A 17,193-nucleotide genomic window follows, 5' to 3' on the forward strand; every position below is an offset into this window, starting at 1 on the left:
AATCTCCTTTGAATATCCAAATAAAGACACACATTCTTGAAAATTATAATAATCTTCATAATCATTCTGTCAGCAACGACAGTGATGTCACAGAACAGCTGCTGTGGAGCTCCATACATTTCCCAAGACCTAACATAATAAATCAGCGTCACATGTTTTTCAAACCGTGGATATCTCACAAAGCTCTCCCAGAGAAAAGATACAGTTTTTCTTAGTTAAGGAGTGTTACAGGAAGGAAGGGTACCTGACTCACACTGATAAGAGATGTGTCGAGCAGAATACCATTACTCTGCTCTCGTATCTTCCTCCAGCTACCTCGCTCAGTCTACCCACACATTTCCTCTACTGAATAAGACAAGGTGATAACTTGTCTTTGAGCCATACTGTGGCTTCCTAGTAGCCTGATAGGTATATCTTTTTTTGTATTATTATGTTGGTTTTCTTGTAGTTGGTTGCCAAGGCTCGAAGGCTTGAGGCCTTGAATCTCATATGAATGTATAAAATACAATAGCTGTGGTTCTGTCCCCTGATAAGAGGAATGTCTGGAGAGTCTGGGAACATGTCTTCCGGCATATAGGAAACTTTTTTCTTCAATTTCTCTTTTGCTGTTTTGTTAATTCCATTTTCATTTATCCTTTATTTAACAAAGGGTAACACCACATTGATATTGTCATGTTTTAAAGTGGGCCCTGACCTACAGCATATATTCACATCAAAACATTAAGACAAATAAAAAAAATAAAAAAAAGATAATTAAAGTAATTTAACCGGGCAGAGGCTCTATGCACAGCAGCCATATTGGAAAGAAATTGGGCCTCTTCTTACTTCCTTCACAGGTGTTACCAATGATACTAATGAAGGGCTCTGTTCCATTCTGGTCAGGGTGCTGATATCGTGCATGTTGGCTCACTAGAAACACTCCATGTTGGTTCCCAAATGGCCCTTTATGGTGGGTGTCTAACTCTGAGAGTGTACAAATGGAACCAAATGGACCCTTACGGGTCCATTTGGTTCCATTTGTACACTCTCCGAGTTATGGGGGTCCTTGAAAATAAGACAACCACCATGCCACACTAAATGGAACAGAGCCTTAATTACTATCATGGTAACACCTGTGAATATGGCTGCTGTGATGAGCACTCCTTTGCAAGCAGGTGTCCAATTTGTTCCTCTAAATGATCATTTCCAAAGAGAAAACTATCAAATCTATTTGATGAATAATGTGCTTATGTAAGTGAGTGTCGTCTTATGGTTAGATGTGACCAACCTAACAATTCATTATATAAACTATCACCACAATCCAATATATCATTTGTGAGTTTCGAGGCATACATCACCATACCAATGGTCTGGCATGTTTAGCCCAGTGACTCGTATACAGTACTTCACATTACTGCCAAACAGTTTTCAAAGCATACCATAGTTTGTTTAATTTCAAAGCCATTGGATTCCGTTAATTTCTCTCAAATTCACTACATACCAGTGTGCAGTACTTAATTTAGTGATTATTGTGTGATTAAAGTGAAGATTCATTTGAGAAGTCTAGCCCAAAATATTCCCTGGAGGAGGACTAATACAATTATTCAGGTGAGCTCGGTAACATGTGGAGGAAATGTAAATAGACACATGGTTAATATTTATGTAATAGCTGAAGTTGTGAACAATAGACCAATGGCATTAAATTATTTGGGCCTCAAGGCCTTAAGTGTAAAGTACATTTACTCAAGCACTGTACTTAAGTATAATTTTGAGGTATTTTTACTTTACAGGACTGTTTCAAATTGGCTGTACTTTCACTTCTACTCCACTATATCTCTGAGGCAAATATTGTACTTTTACTCCACTGCAATTATTTGAAAAAATCGACTTTGTAGATTTTGATTATCATTACAAAACATACATTACAAACTTCAGCCTTATATACATTTCAGCCATTTGAAAATAGCCGATTTACAAGCTGACAATGTACTGAGAGGACATCTCCAACCCCCAAATTGTTGCGCTGAATTGTCAGGGATTTTAACACCCAGTCCTATTAAGCAATATGGGGTGGGCAATGGCTGCATTTAAGCAGTCACACCTGGCCTAATGTAGCCTCGTCTAGACTAATCTAGTGTCGACACACCTGTAGTGCATCCATCAATCAATGCACACAGGATAAATCACTCCCCCTCCTACATGCTTGCACACACAGATATGTATGTTATACTCTAGCTTATTTCCATAATGTCTGTGCACGTTATGGTTATGTTACTTGAAAATTAATCCAGAATTTGTCTGTCGTCCTCTGCCACACACAAGTAAATGTCATTTCTCTCTTAGCTGGGAACTCTTTTTTTCTTCAAATGAGCTTATTAATACTGACTTTGTTATGTATTAATCTTACTTACTTACTTACTTACAGTACATACTTACCTACATACAATACGTATGTACAACTTACTTGTGTCTGTCACCTGCTGCCAAATGTGTCAGAGGCTTGTCCAGTTTGTAGCTGGATTTGTCTTGGTTTCACCTCAACAACATTTATCAGAAAACTCATGACTCAATGACACTGCTGAGAATAGGAAAATGTCAAATGTCACTGTCAGTTTTGGGATAGACCAAAGTCTGCTTACAGGAAAAAGTCACACATTTTGAACCTAAATCCCATTGTTCTGGTGTGAGATCATAGTGTTGGAAAAAAATACCCTGTCTTCTATTCTCTGAAATGGGGAAGTGCACGCCAATGACACTAAAAGCTAAATGTCAAATGTGTTCCCTTTTTAATTTGACTCCCTCTTTGTTGCAAGAACTTCTAGTAATGAATTATGACCTGTGGCTCATTGCCACTCACATATAATAATAACATAATATAGGCTCTATGCACATGCAGCCATATTGTAAGGAAATTTGGGCCACTTCCTTATACTTCCTTCACAGGTCTTACCAATTATACTAATTAAGGCTCTGTTCCATTTAGTGCAGCACAGTGGTTCTCAAACCTTTTTATTTCACCCCCCATAACACTCAGAGTTACACAACCGTAAGGGGCCATTTGGAACTGGGTCATCCCTATGTTCCCCATGTTCTAACATGCACAATATCAGCACCCTGATTCTGTTTGACCAGAACGCAACAGAGCCTTAATTAGTATAATTGGTAAGGCCTGTGAAGGAAGTAAAGAAGAGGCCCAATTACTTCTAATACGACTGCTGTACATCATCGAGCCTATTGTCCACCTAATGTATCAAATCCCGTGCTGTATACTGGATGAGTGGTGCTCCAGTAATTTTGCCAATGGCTCTCACACATATATATTATATTACATTATATCAAATCACGTGCTGCACTGGACGAGCGGTGCTCCAGTAATTTTGCCAATGGCGCTCACACATCTTACACTACATTGTCCACCTAGTGTTATCATTATCACACACTGTACTCCTGGACCAAATCATGAAAATTGTGGTAATTCGAGCCTGCAAAGAGGCGTGTGGGCTTCAGCGCTTTCCTCCATTGAGCAGTGGTGGAAAAAGTACTTCAAATTCTTTACTTAAAAATACTTTGTTACCGGTAAAAGTCCAGAATTAAAAATTTACTTGAGTGAAAGTACAGAAGTATTGGCATCAAAATGTACTTAAAGTACCAAAAGTAAAATTACAAAAATATTTGAAAATAGCAGATCTACAAGCTCACAACGGTTCGCGATGCGGCGCGTTGTGAGCTGGTAGATCGGCTATTTTCAAATAGCCTATGCATAAAATGTTTCAGAATATCATAATTTGTATCTGAAAAGTAACTAGTAATGAAAGTTTTCAAACAATTGTAGTGGAGTAAAAGTACAATATTTGCCTCTGAGATGTACTGTAGTTGAGTAGAAGTAAAAGTATTGGCAATTGGAAATACTCAAGTAAAGTGCAAAGACCTCAAAATTGTACTTAAGCACAGTACTTAAGTAAATGTACATGGTTGCTTTCCACCACTGCCATTGAGTTATACCTGGTCGACAACGTCCAGAGAAACATAGACAGGTCATAAGCAACCTACTTCCACGTTTACAGCCAGGTGGCTGTGAACACGTGTGCGATCGGAGGTGTCATTTCATGAAAAAAAAACTAGGTTGAAAGTGACTAATGAATGTATGGCTGCAGACGAGAAAACGCCTGTGACACACACGTGTCTATAACATGTGTGTCGCATGTAGACGCACGGGCATGGATTCTGATGCACTCTTGATTTAATCTGGAAACGTGTTGAAAGGTGGAGAAAATAATGCATAAAAGAACAGAATTTGAGAAAATGTGAAGTACTAGGGAGTGGCTAATAGGCTCTATGCACAAGCAGCCATATTATCTCTTCCTTCACAGGTGTTACCAATGATACTAATGAAGGCTCTGTTCCATTTAGTGTAGCACAGTGGTTCTCAGATATTTCAATTTCCACAACCCCCATAACTCTGAGAGTGTACAAATGGAACATACTCTCAGAGTTACACACCCGTAAGGGGCCAGTTGGAAACCCCTGAAGGAACCATGACAGTCCCTGGACCCACGTTTTAGTCCCACTGGTGTAGCAGTGTGTTTCCAGTGAGCCAAAAATGCACAATATCAGCACCCTGACTCTGTTTGACCAGAATGGAACAGAGCCTTCATTAGTATCATTGGCAACACCTGTGAATGTCTTCACAATATGGCTGCTGTGCATAGAGCCTATTGCCATCCCCTGATGACCCCAAATGACCCCCCCACCTGGACACGATGATGGTTGTACCTTTACTGGGAGACTAGATCTGGTCCATAGCACATCGTTGCTGTCGGGCTGAAAGCTCTTATGTCCATATTTTTAAACTTTTTGTGTTTTTTCGAAAATTAATGCCCTACGTCAGGGGTTTTCAACTGATTTCGACCCAGGGATCACCATCCTGACTAAAAGCAACCTGGGGACCACCACTATTGTGCGTGGCGGGTCCATCATAGACCCACCCCACACAATAGTGGTGGGGGGTTCATGTACCACAGGGAGCTGGAGAAAATTACGGAGCCCCTGAAGGGACATTACTAGGTAGATTGTTTTAAGTGTAGATACATTTTTTAAAGGGTCACTTTATTTTTAAAAGCTGGCGGTTTATGTTTTGTGGTATGGGAAAAAAAAATCATATGTTGTATAAAAACAAAATATTTAGGGGTTGAATTTTTTTTAAAGGGGAAGGATTGTTTTGGGGGGGTTAACATTTTTTTTTTATAGTTGCTTAATTATTAAAGGGTGTATAGAATAATCTTTTTAGAGAATTACATTTTTGTAAAGAGGGATGATTTTTTTTTTAGGAGTAAAAGTTTTTTTTTTTTCAAAGTGAGTTTTTTTTTTCAAAGTGAAGAAAGTTTTTTTTTCAAAGTGAAGAAAGTTTTTTTTTCGAAGTGAGTGTTTTTTTTTCAAAGTCGTGCGCACGACTTTGAAAAGGAGGGAAAATATTTTTTTTTCAAAGAAAAATATATATTTTTTTCAAATATATTTTTTTTTTTTCAAAGATTTTTTTTTTTTTTCAAAGATTATTATTTTTTTTTTCCAAGTTTTTTTTTTTCAAAGTGAGTGTTTTTTTTTCAAGTATCGTTTCATCTTCAAAGTTTTTTTTTCAACGGCCGGGGGTCCACAGGGGTCCCCGTGGCGGGGGTGGCAGCCGGGGTTCCACCGAGGTCCCAGTGGACTGGCCAGGGGTCCACGGGGCTCCCCGTGTCGGCCGGTGCTCAGCTGCCCGACCCGTCCGAAGGGCCACCCTTCCTGGGTACCAGATGGGACGAGTGCCCTCCCTACCCTGGAGGTGCGCCTCGGAGCTCCGGGCGGCCCGTGGACCGTCTCTACCCGGCAAGCGTGGGGTCCCCTCTTCCCCCTCTGCTGAGTTGCTCCGGGGCTCGGGCAGGGACAACGGGGGACCCAACTGGAGCTCGGAGGCATACCTCCAGAGCTGGGAGAGGGGCACTCGTCCCATCTGGTACCCAGGAAGAGTGGCCCTTCGGACGGGTCATTATTATTTCCCCCTTTTCTCTTCTGGACGATTTTCTAATGCAAGTTTAGTCTGAAGTAATTGCGCCGCTTTTTAGTTTCAATAAATTGTAGAATATTAAGTAGGTCTATAATATGCCACCAACGTAATAACACTGTAGAATGGAGTAGCCTATATAATGCCCCCATCTTTCGAATTCATTAACATGCCTCATGCTTCTGCTATTGCAGCTATTGGAGAACTAAAACTAGATAGGCTTAGAGAGAGAGCTTCGCCTATTTATAGAATCACTTCTACAAATTAAAAAAGAATAAAAACATACATGCATGCATGTATACAGTATAACCATATAGACCTATTTAACTACTGCTGGAGCCCATATTATGTGAATGAGATTACAGGATTGAAAAACGAATTTGATCAAAAATAAGTTACTTCTATACTTACTTCCAACTTCTACAAGTGAAAGAGAGGTGATTCACTCTAACAATCATCATCGTCTTGGGTCATCTTTCTAATTTACATGCTAATCATCGTCTCATCTTGGGTCATGTTCTGCTATTGCAGCTATTAAGTACCTCAAATGGCATGTGAATGCAGAGGTGAGTCGTCTTGGGTCATCTTTCTAATTCATTGACATGCTAAGGTACAGCTATTGTCATTGAAGTTATTGAAATAATAAATCAAATAGATAGGTCACTTTAACTCCTCATCACAACCACGTAGCCTACAAAATCAGGGTCTTTATTTGCCACTCTTTGCAGAAATGTATACATCAGCAATAACTGTGTCATCACATCATCACTGTGTCATCATGTTGGGTGTGTTGTTCAAGCCCTCTTAGATGGGCTGGCTGTAGACATGGTCAGGTCAGGTTGTAACCTTGGCAGGGCGTCCAGCAGCAATCCGATGTTTTCCACCAAAGCTGTGTGTGTGTGTGTGTGTGTGTGTGTGTGTGTGTGTGTGTGTGTGTGTGTGTGTGTACACACACACACACACATATATATATTTATACACATATACATACACACTGATATAAATGACAGCTTAAATTAAAAGTGCATACAAGAATTACAAATAGACATTTGCGCTTTGACATTTGCCATGTTCATGACTGCTGTTTCCTACATTATCAATTGCTTATGTCACGTTGAACTCTGTTGAATAGTATTACCCCACAAAACATATAGATCTTAGTTCATTACATAAGTCATTACATGCTAAATGTTGCATTTATCTCATGCTATGCCGACATACATTCCCACATTCATGTTGCTAACAGAAAGCCTTTGGCCAAAAAATAGACCAATTAAAAAACCTTTTTCTTTTGCACTTGAAGTATACTTAGCTTACATGACAAAGACTCAAACCATTGGAGGGGGGTAACTCTTGGAAGCTAGTGTACTTTACTATCATCAGGATGACTTGAACCATTGAACAGGGGTGTGGGGGGTAACCCATTTTTGAAATCTTGGAAGCCTGGGATGTCAAAGATGAAAGTCTGAATGAACTCCCAAACCTGGGAACATGGTTTCAGGGAAATTGAGATCGAAGACATAAAATGCTTTAAAACACCCATCACCCAAAAGAGATGGGTGCGCCAAGGCCGCCCCATTTATTATCACATAAGCTTGGGAACACTTATGCCCCTCCCCTAGCATAAAAACATATGGATACTCTATGGTTGCTGCGGTCAGCTACTGCACCAGGTTTGCCACAGGCTGAAGAAGAAAAGAAAAGAGAGGAAAGAACAAGATTATTACAAGTTGATACAACAGGTTAAATTGAACTCCAAAGCTCCAGTGCTGTAGTCAAGTCACTATATCTGGAGTCTAGGTTGAGTTAATTCCCCAGTAGTGCTCAAGTCCAAATAGTGTCCAAAGTTACTCAACATGAGTGTGAATGCACATGTAGGTGGAACACACACGCCTGCCTTTACACAGCATTAAAATAATGTCACTGTAATTAGCTATCAATATCTTATGCCAACTTATATATTAGGCTATATTACAAAAAATGTGTCTGCATGATCCAACTGTTTGTTGGGCTTCTTCCTCACGGAAGACCAAGGCTGGGGCGCTAACCCATACTGCTCCCGGAGTATGTGAGCTCTATGTGAATACCAGCTGAGAGCAAATCTACTGTATGTTGACGCGAAGGTCACCCGTCTTCTCCTTCCTGGCCGGCCATGTGAGTGATCTTCGCAGAGAATTCAGGGTTCATCTCCCAGTACACTCAGGATTTAACATCGAGAAATCATGAGAAATCTACAGACAGGAAAAGACAAAAAAATGTGTAAGGCACAAACAATAATCGATTTAGTCTGTACTAAACTTATTCTGTGAGATGTAACCTCACCATGCCTTGAGTGTCCACTAGATGCGGCAACTCTTCGATTATGGCTTGGATTGAATTTGTCCCATCTGCAGTCTGCAGTGGTGGCCACATGTTTTGGCAAGGCTTGTCTGCAGTTATTTGATTCTGTGTAGTCACATCCACTCCTAAATGTACAGTAGTCACATGAGTTGGATTGAGATAGAAGGGCAACTTGTACCTTATTTCAATCCAAGACACCTTGCTTTACCTTTTTCATGTGACTCCTCCCTGGCCTGGGTTGAAACATGCATCATAAAGTAGAGAAAGATATCAGAAAAGAACACACACAAACACACATGCACACATTAGGAAATAACCAGCAGCAACACTGAAATTAAGAGTTGCCAATAATGGTTCACATTACAGTAGGATTCACAATGGAATGTTTTGTAACAATGTATTAACTTTACTTACTGTCCCATGACAGTCCCTCAGGCATGGAAATGTATCCACTATCGATGACACCAGCTTTGCCTTCGTAGCTGAAGTTGGAATTTAAAACAATAGACATTTTATTAACATTTCTTTTTGGATAGTAGGGCCAAACATATTTTATTGCTTTACCTTAGCTTGACATTCCTCTCCTTTAGCTGTGCTAAATTATTCTAAATAGCCTGTATTGTACATACAACTGATATTTGTTTAAGTAGGCCATCTTTTACATGGCTAAAATTCTACATTTTGATGCTGGCCCCTCTCACATCAGTAAATTGCTTTGCTTAGTGTCTGTGCTACTCTCTGTTTCTCTAAAATGCAAGTGTGCTGACCGCCATCATCTGTAGCTAATACACTGACTATATATAAGTACCTCATACAACCCCAATTCAAATGATCTGAACTATCCTGTTTAAACCTAGTTCACACCCGAGATTACCTGGATGAGATTGTTCAGAATGCTGTTGTGGTTCGCATTAGTGAAAATGTACCACTAACCACACACTAGTCAACAAATGGGCTTAATCTGTGTGTGAGAATACTCACTTCTCTACGAAGCTCTCCATCAGATGAGACGAGTATACGGACCATTGATCTTCTTTCAGCCATAGAGATGTAATGGCTTTCCTGGAAACTGGCATCCAAGCATTTCCCATCACCGGTTTTGTTGAGGATTTCACATATTCTATTTAAAAAAAAGAGGAATGACTAAAGGAATTGAAAAGAAAAAAACATGAATCTCCAAATAGACTAATCAGACAAAGTTGTTTGTAACCCTACCCTACCTATAGTCAAGGTGAAGCTAGTCTTGTAAAGCTGCTTTAACAGAAAAATTGAACTTACAGTGCAAATGTTGCTGCTTCCTCCCCTGAAACGCTTTGTTGTTCTGTAGGCAATTCTGGAGTGCCTTCTGGGGCTTGAATCCTGAAAAGTATGAAAAGGGAATTATTGCTTTATCAGAACTATACAATGGATACATTTGTTAAAATCAAATACAAAACAATTACACTCTATTTATTAATTTATTTTAATCAATGTGTTTACAACACATCCCTAATACTACAGTATGTGAGAATTTGGCCTTCGACCTAGCTAAGTTGAGTGCAACTTTTTAATCCTGTCGTCCTCTAACTTTTCCCATTCCTCCACTTAAGTCGCACAGCATTCCACCTCACCAAACACATGTATGAAAAAATGGCTATTTTGTCCAACATGTAAAAAAAGAAAAACATGATGTGAACATACACGGTACATTATAATAATAATAATAATGTAAAGTATACATGATGTGAACATGCACGGTATATCATAATAATAATAATAATAATAATAATAATGTACATGATGTGAACATGCACGGTATATCATAATAATAATAATAATAATGTAAAGTATACATGATGTGAACAAGCACGGTATATCATAATAATAATAATAATAATAAGGGTAATAATAATAATAATGTAAAGTATACATGATGTGAACAAGCACGGTATATCATAATAATAATAATAATAATAATAATGTAAAGTATACATGATGTGAACATGCACGGTTCATCATTATAAAAAATATGTTAAGTATCATAGCAGTATAGTACAGTACAGTATAGCAACAACACCTCATTAAGCTACAAGTACAGTACAGTATAGCAACAACACCTCAATAAGCTACAGTAGGTATGCTACATCGCACAACGTTGTCGGCCCCAAAAATAGCAGATCTACAAGCTCACAGCGCGTCGCGGACGCAACATGTTGTGAGCTTGTAGATCTACTATTTTCGGTGTCAACGTTATTCATGTGATAGAACATGATAGAACATGCCAGCCAATATGATGACATTCTCTCCCTAGAATTAAATCACTTTGAAACGCTGCGCTCCATGTACCAGTGGTTCTCAAACTTTTTCATGTCAAGGACCCCCAAAATGACACTTATTACCCCACGGACCCCCATTTGAAAAGATAAGCCATGGACCCCAATAAGAGAAGGTTTTTACGGCTCTCTAGCAGTGATTCTCAACCATTTTAATTTCAAGGACCCCCAGTTTAACATGCATTAGGCTACGGACCCCCATTTAATGGCATCTATACCTCTGGGACCCCAATTCATATTGTAAAATCAATGTTAATTTAACTCTTGAGAGTGTACAAATGGAACCAAATGGACCCGTATGGGTCTGTAACTCTGAGAGTTAAATTAACATTGATTTTATTTTGTTCCATCATTTAGCTGGGGACCCCCTGGAACCCCCTCAAGTACCCCTGGGGGTCCCCGGACCCCACTTTGAGAATCAATGCCATATACAACATAAATATGATCGGCAACGTACATTAACGTAGTGGATTTGGCGTTGAGTGCCAGTGCTAGCTGGGTGCTACCCATGGAGCTAACGGTGCTAATGTTAGCGTTAGCTAACATAATGGCTAACGTTAGTAAGCAAGCTGTACACACCATACCTCTATGGTACAAACGCATTCATTCATTCATTAATTCTCCCAGATAGCGGTAGATTAATGAGAGCACGTTATCACTTACAATAATTTCCTTGTAAACAAATGAACGTTAGCTGACCAGCTATTTCCTCCGTGGTGGAAACTGGAAACTGGAAGTGGAAAGTCTGGTGACCAAATTTGGTCAAAGAGGAAGTGACGTACTGATTTTCAAACTCGTGCGCACGAGTTCAAAGTCGTGCGCACGAGTTTGAAAAGGAGAGGTTTTATTTTCAAGATAGGTAATATTTTTTTTTGTAAAAGTTTTTTTTTTTTTTGTAAAAGTTTTTTTTTTTGTAAAAGTTTTTTTTTTTTTGTAAAAGTTTTTTTTTTTTGTAAAAGTTTTTTTTTTTTTGTAAAGTTTTTTTTTTTTTGTAAAAGTTTTTTTTTTTGTAAAAGTTTTTTTTTTTTTTGGAAAAGTTTTTTTTTTTTTTAAGTCATGCATGAAAAAAAAAAAAAAATGAAAAAAAACATTATATTCCCTAAATAAAAAAAATCATCCCCCCTTAAAAAAAATGTCATACTCTAAAAATATTATTTTATACACCCTTAAATAATAAAGCAACTATAAAAAAAAAGTCACCCCCCCAAAAAATAAATCTTTCCTCTTTTAAAATAAATGTCATCCCCTAAAAAAAAATATTTTAGAGCCTTGTTCTTTTTCTGCCAACATATTATTTTTTTCACCATACCACAAAACATAAACCGCCAGCTTTTAAAAATAAAGTGACCCTTCCAAAAAAAATTACCTACCCTTAATACAATCTACCTAGTGATGTCCCTTCAGGGGCTCCGTAGAAAATAGCTATAATATCAATATAATATCTAATAAAATACAGCGATTTTGTTTGAATATGATGGAATATGATTAAGTATTACTGTGATTATGGTAAGCTCACATTTCATATTACACACACACAATACAGTAAGAACTCCTGTAGGTTATTAAAAGTTAAAAAAAAAAAAAAAAGTTAATTTTTTTTTTTTTTTTTTTTTTGGCCAGGGACCACCTGCAATACCTCCGCGGACCACCGGTTGAAAACCCCTGCCCTACGTGATCATACTACTGCATCACACAAAAGTATCAAAAGTAGCAGGCCTGCAAGCTCGAAAGTGAGCCTGTAGATCTGCTACTTTTGCTATTTTTGAATTTGAATCCTGAAAAGTAACAGATTTGGACATAATATGTTATGAGGTTTCCACCCGACAGCGCTGGGACTGTGCATTCTCCCATTGACAGAGGTTTTCCATGCCTACAGATCTAAAGTTAACTCTAATATGATTATAATAGTAAAAAGTAGAAATATAATTGCGTTACTCACCGAAAACAAAGGCTCTTTCGGGATCGTGTTTCGGGAGGGGTAAACATAGAGGTGAATACAGAGTTGAGTAGCCTTGCCTGAAACTCCTAGAATCCTATAATATTGTCGATGAGTGGTAGATGTTTGGTTTTCTCTGTGGGAGGAGCAGGGTTCAAATCCAGGTGGTTGCATTCACATATAAGATAAGATAAACCTTTTATTGATCCCCATGGGACATTAGCGTGTTGTTGTAGCAACAACAGAATAGGATACAGGTATAAGAGTACAGAGATAAGACAAAGATTAAAATGAAATGAAAATAAACAAATGAGGCTGGACCCTAGCCATGTGCACTTACTTGTCTAGTATGAATGGACATACGGACAGACTATCAACAGCGGCTGAATAAGAGACTGATATTATGTACAGTGAGAGCTGGCCCACAACAGTGGGTATCTGGATAATATATATGTACAGTCAATAAACGGTGAATATTATGAGTATATATGTAGTCTACCAACAATTAAACCGTTTTTCCTTAACCCAGTAAAACCAGGAAAGCGTCTGTCATTTTTGATTTTTTTCTATACTGTAGCTATATACAGCAACATACGTTTTTTCAGAAAACACTTTGGATTTAGAACCGTGGTTCTCAAAAATAGCAAGCGCTGCAAGCTTGGACATCTGCTATTTTTTAACATCATCAAAAATAGGTCTTAATGGTTAACACAGGACCTTCTGTTCCTTAGCAGAACAGAACTGAACAGAACATTATGGGGCTACAGTACAGTACAGTACAGTAGCGTGGTCGTGGAGTTTGATGGCTGCTGGCACAAAGGACCCTCCTTGTAGCTTTTTTTCATGCTGGGGCATGATGAGTCTGACCCATATTCTGTGTGATCTGATAATAAAAAGAAAACTTTTTCGACATCATGTGGTGGACTACTTAATTCACCTGTAACAGCAGGTGAATTAAATGTCTACCCACTCAATGTGGGTAGACAATAGACATTGAGGGCCACTATTCACCAGTTAATTATTGTGATTCATCTTTGGTTTCAAAAGAACAGGATACGTCAGGCTTATGTGGGGACTGACTGCTCTCTCATCTAAGTGGAGAGTTGGCGACGTTTCTGTTGAATGAGCAGCATGAATGAAAGAAGACGCACTTCATTTATCTTTCATAGACTTAAGGAAATTGTTCGTTTTGCATACATGCTCACTGCAACAAGCACACACGCCCGCACGCATGCACACACGCATACACGAAACACACAAAAATGTTTAGCTGAACTGAAAGATTTTGCCCAGGTGTCTCGTTTCAACCCATTCAATACGGGAACCCATCTACTGTACAAATGTCTTCCTAAATCCTAACAGTGTTTTCCTATCTTTCTATATCAGTGGTGCTCAAACTTTTTCATGTCAAAGACCCCCAAAATTATATGTATTTTGTCGTGGACCCTAATCTCGTTCCAGGGACCCCCAGAAGCAAAGATTTGAGTTAAAGATGTTCGCTTTTAAAAAAAACCTATGTGTTCTCGGATTGATTGGGTCAAGTGGGACCGCACCGCATTTCCATCCCTTGTCTCGTGTCCTGTGTCTGACATGCTGTAATGGAGACGATTTCCCGCATTTTGATTGGCTTTATAATTCAGGGATTTCCCAACCTTTTCTGGATCAGGGCCAAGTGTTATGCGGCCCCGCCCCCACCTGACCTTTTTCACACGGCTGCCGTGTTAGTGGTCATTATACCATGTGTCGGTTTACCTTATGTGGACTATATGGGGTCGACACGCGCTGACACTTTGCACCATGTAACAACGCGCTATGTTTCGGGTTTTTTCCCTCGCACCTTAATCCATTAAGACTGGGAACGCATCTGTGTCATTTAGAGTTCTTTGGCCATTCAAAATTATTTTGAAATATCATGAAAATGTGTTAAAATCTTATATATATCTATATATATATATTATATTATATATATGTATTTATTGCGAACATTTTTAACTCCAATATTTGCCTCTGAGGGAGTCCCTTGAATATCATTTTGGGGGTCCTTGACATGAAAAACGTTTGAGAACCACTGACATTATAGCAACATAATTAAAAAAAAAAAAAAAACGGTTAGGATTCAGAAGACATTTGTAGAATCTCCCGAAGCAAAGATTTGAGTTAAACATTTTTGCTTTAAAAAGATATATATATATATATATATATATATATATATATATATATATATATATATATATATATATATATATATATATATATTTAAGTCTTACCTCAAGTACTTACTGCACCTTAAGTCTTTACCTCAGGTACTTACTGCACCTTTAAGTCTTACTCCAGGTACTTCTACTGCACCTTTATGTCTTACCTCGTTGCCTCAGTTACTTATCGCACCGGATAGATATCCGGCACTATGTGTAAATAGGTAGATAATTCGTTTATTCTTATTCTTCCCTTTCTCTTATGGAATTGGCAAAAACGATGGAGCTTGCACAAAAACGAATTTCACCCACTGTTTTGCACCTGTAAACCATTGATGTGACAATACAGTCGATTCTGATTCTGAGGGTTGTGAATCGCTGCCCTAGTTTTAAAAAGTCAAACCACTGAAGGTCAGACGCTCTTGCTGTGAAGAACACAGTCACTCACAGTCAGTGTTTGATGTCAATCGCACGTTTGCACACATGTGGGATTGTGGGTCATGCTCAGGTTAACACACCGTCTGTCTTGCTGGCCACGCTAACACACGTGTAGGCTAAGCCGTGCCCTACGGGGGTAATTGCGACACCTGTGACCTGTTACAACCGTCAGTTATTTTAAATCAAAGATGAAGACATTTCTGTTTGCCGCTGCCTTTTCATTCTTTTGTTTCAACATCCAATAGGCCTACACTGTAATTGTGTTCTCTCATTTTAATGTTTTGTTTTAAAATCATTTCTTATCTTCAGTTGTATTCAAATGTGCTTTTTGTTATGTGTTTCAATGGATGTTTCTAATGTGTGTTTTAATGTCTTAAGGTCAAAATGATTAGTTTTGTCCGACACTTTGGTTTGTTGGGATCACACACACAGCACACACACAAATCAGGAATATACGTATATCCTGGCATTCCTACACATAATATTACCTTTCTTTTAAAAAACAACAATGTTTTTAACACTTTGAATGTGGGTCTGGAAAATAGTCTTTTTCCTTTATTCCTTTCTTTTTCGCTTTCTTTCTTCCATTCTTTCTTCCTTCCTTTCTTCCATCAACCTTGAGGCAAACTGCATGAAAGCCGATCAAAACAGAGACTCAACAGATCAAAACAGAGACTCAATAGATCAAAACAGAGACTCATAGAGACATTCCATCCACCCACATAGACCATGCACACCCAGGTATGTCTGACTGGATTTCCTTTCAAGGGTTTTGATCATTATCTCTAAGCCAACTTGTCCATCAGACGTTTGCCTCAAGAAATAAATGTGGTTCCCTCCCACATGATTAATGATCATCTTTGTTGTGAGCGTAGTGTAGTGCTCAAACGTTTTCAAGTCAAGGACTGCCAAATTAATGCATATGTATTTGACTGCGGACCCCCATCTGTTGTGCCAGGGACCTCCCCACACAATATTTGTGTTAAAAAATGTCAACAACACATCACATAGCTATGTATTGTATACAGGGATTAAAGTGATTAAACTTATTTTAATGCTATACTATTAATTAATCACTAATTGCTGGGGACACTCCCTGGACCCTAAACTTGCCCAGCAGACATTTCCCTCAAGAAAGACATGGGTTTCATTCCCACAAATGATCATCTTTGTTAATCAGATGTTGTGAATGAGGGTTGTGTACTGTACATCAGTCTCTGGACAGTAAAAGACAGACCATTCGACACACCGTAGCTAAGCCCCAAACAGGCCTGATGCTGACTGTTATTCCAACCAAATAGCTGGACTTCAGGTCCTATCGCCGCAAAATGTAAGCGATGAACAGAAGTCAACCACTTAAAGGGGTATTTCACTCCTGGGGTCATTTCAACGTCTACTCTGGGTTTTGTGAGCTCCCCAGACAGTTTTCAAGTTGCTTGATTAGATATTTAGATATTTGACATTCAATTTTGTCAGACACACCCTCCTCCTAAGCCCTTTGGACTTCTAACACCATTTTATCCACGTTAGACTCATGAATGAAAACACAGTCCCTGGTTCCGGTGACTGATTTTTTTAATAAGCACACACAGTCTGACTTGCATATTACAAGAAAAACAAGCGTATCACAGGACGCAGTGTTTCTGTCAGACCTTTTTCAAGCGTGAATGAAGACAAAATACATTAACAGGATCCCTCTCACTGTCGTGTGGGTGTGTGCGTGCGTGCGCGCTGGTGTTGGTAGGTGCCCCCACTCCATTTTCTATGAGAGTGTGTGAGCGAGGGGCGCTAATGACCGTCATCTCTTAACGAGGGGCATGTCCGTCAGCAGGCGTGGGAGCAGCGCTGGGGGAGAGAGGGGGGCCGGGGACAGGAGAAGGAGAAGGAGGTGATGGATAGATGGAGAATGGAGAGAGTCGTGGGGATGATTTAGTTGCAGTGGTTCTCAACCTTTTC

The 17,193-nt window shown here is 39.0% G+C and overlaps 1 long non-coding RNA gene across 1 annotated transcript; it reads right to left on the reverse strand.

The window, feature by feature from the left end:
- Positions 1-7,977: 7,977 nt before the first annotated feature.
- On the reverse strand, positions 7,978-9,403 carry LOC311045245. The gene is made up of 5 exons (XR_014600751.1): positions 9,338-9,403; positions 8,771-8,838; positions 8,565-8,589; positions 8,339-8,461; positions 7,978-8,247 (listed from the first exon to the last, which is right to left on the reverse strand). It is a non-coding gene; the product is annotated as an uncharacterized lncRNA (long non-coding RNA).
- Between the last annotated feature and the right edge of the window lie 7,790 nt (positions 9,404-17,193).

This window comes from Gymnoscopelus microlampas (assembly GCF_963454915.1).
Source record: "Gymnoscopelus microlampas genome assembly, chromosome: 5".
Classification (NCBI taxonomy): domain Eukaryota; kingdom Metazoa; phylum Chordata; class Actinopteri; order Myctophiformes; family Myctophidae; genus Gymnoscopelus; species Gymnoscopelus microlampas.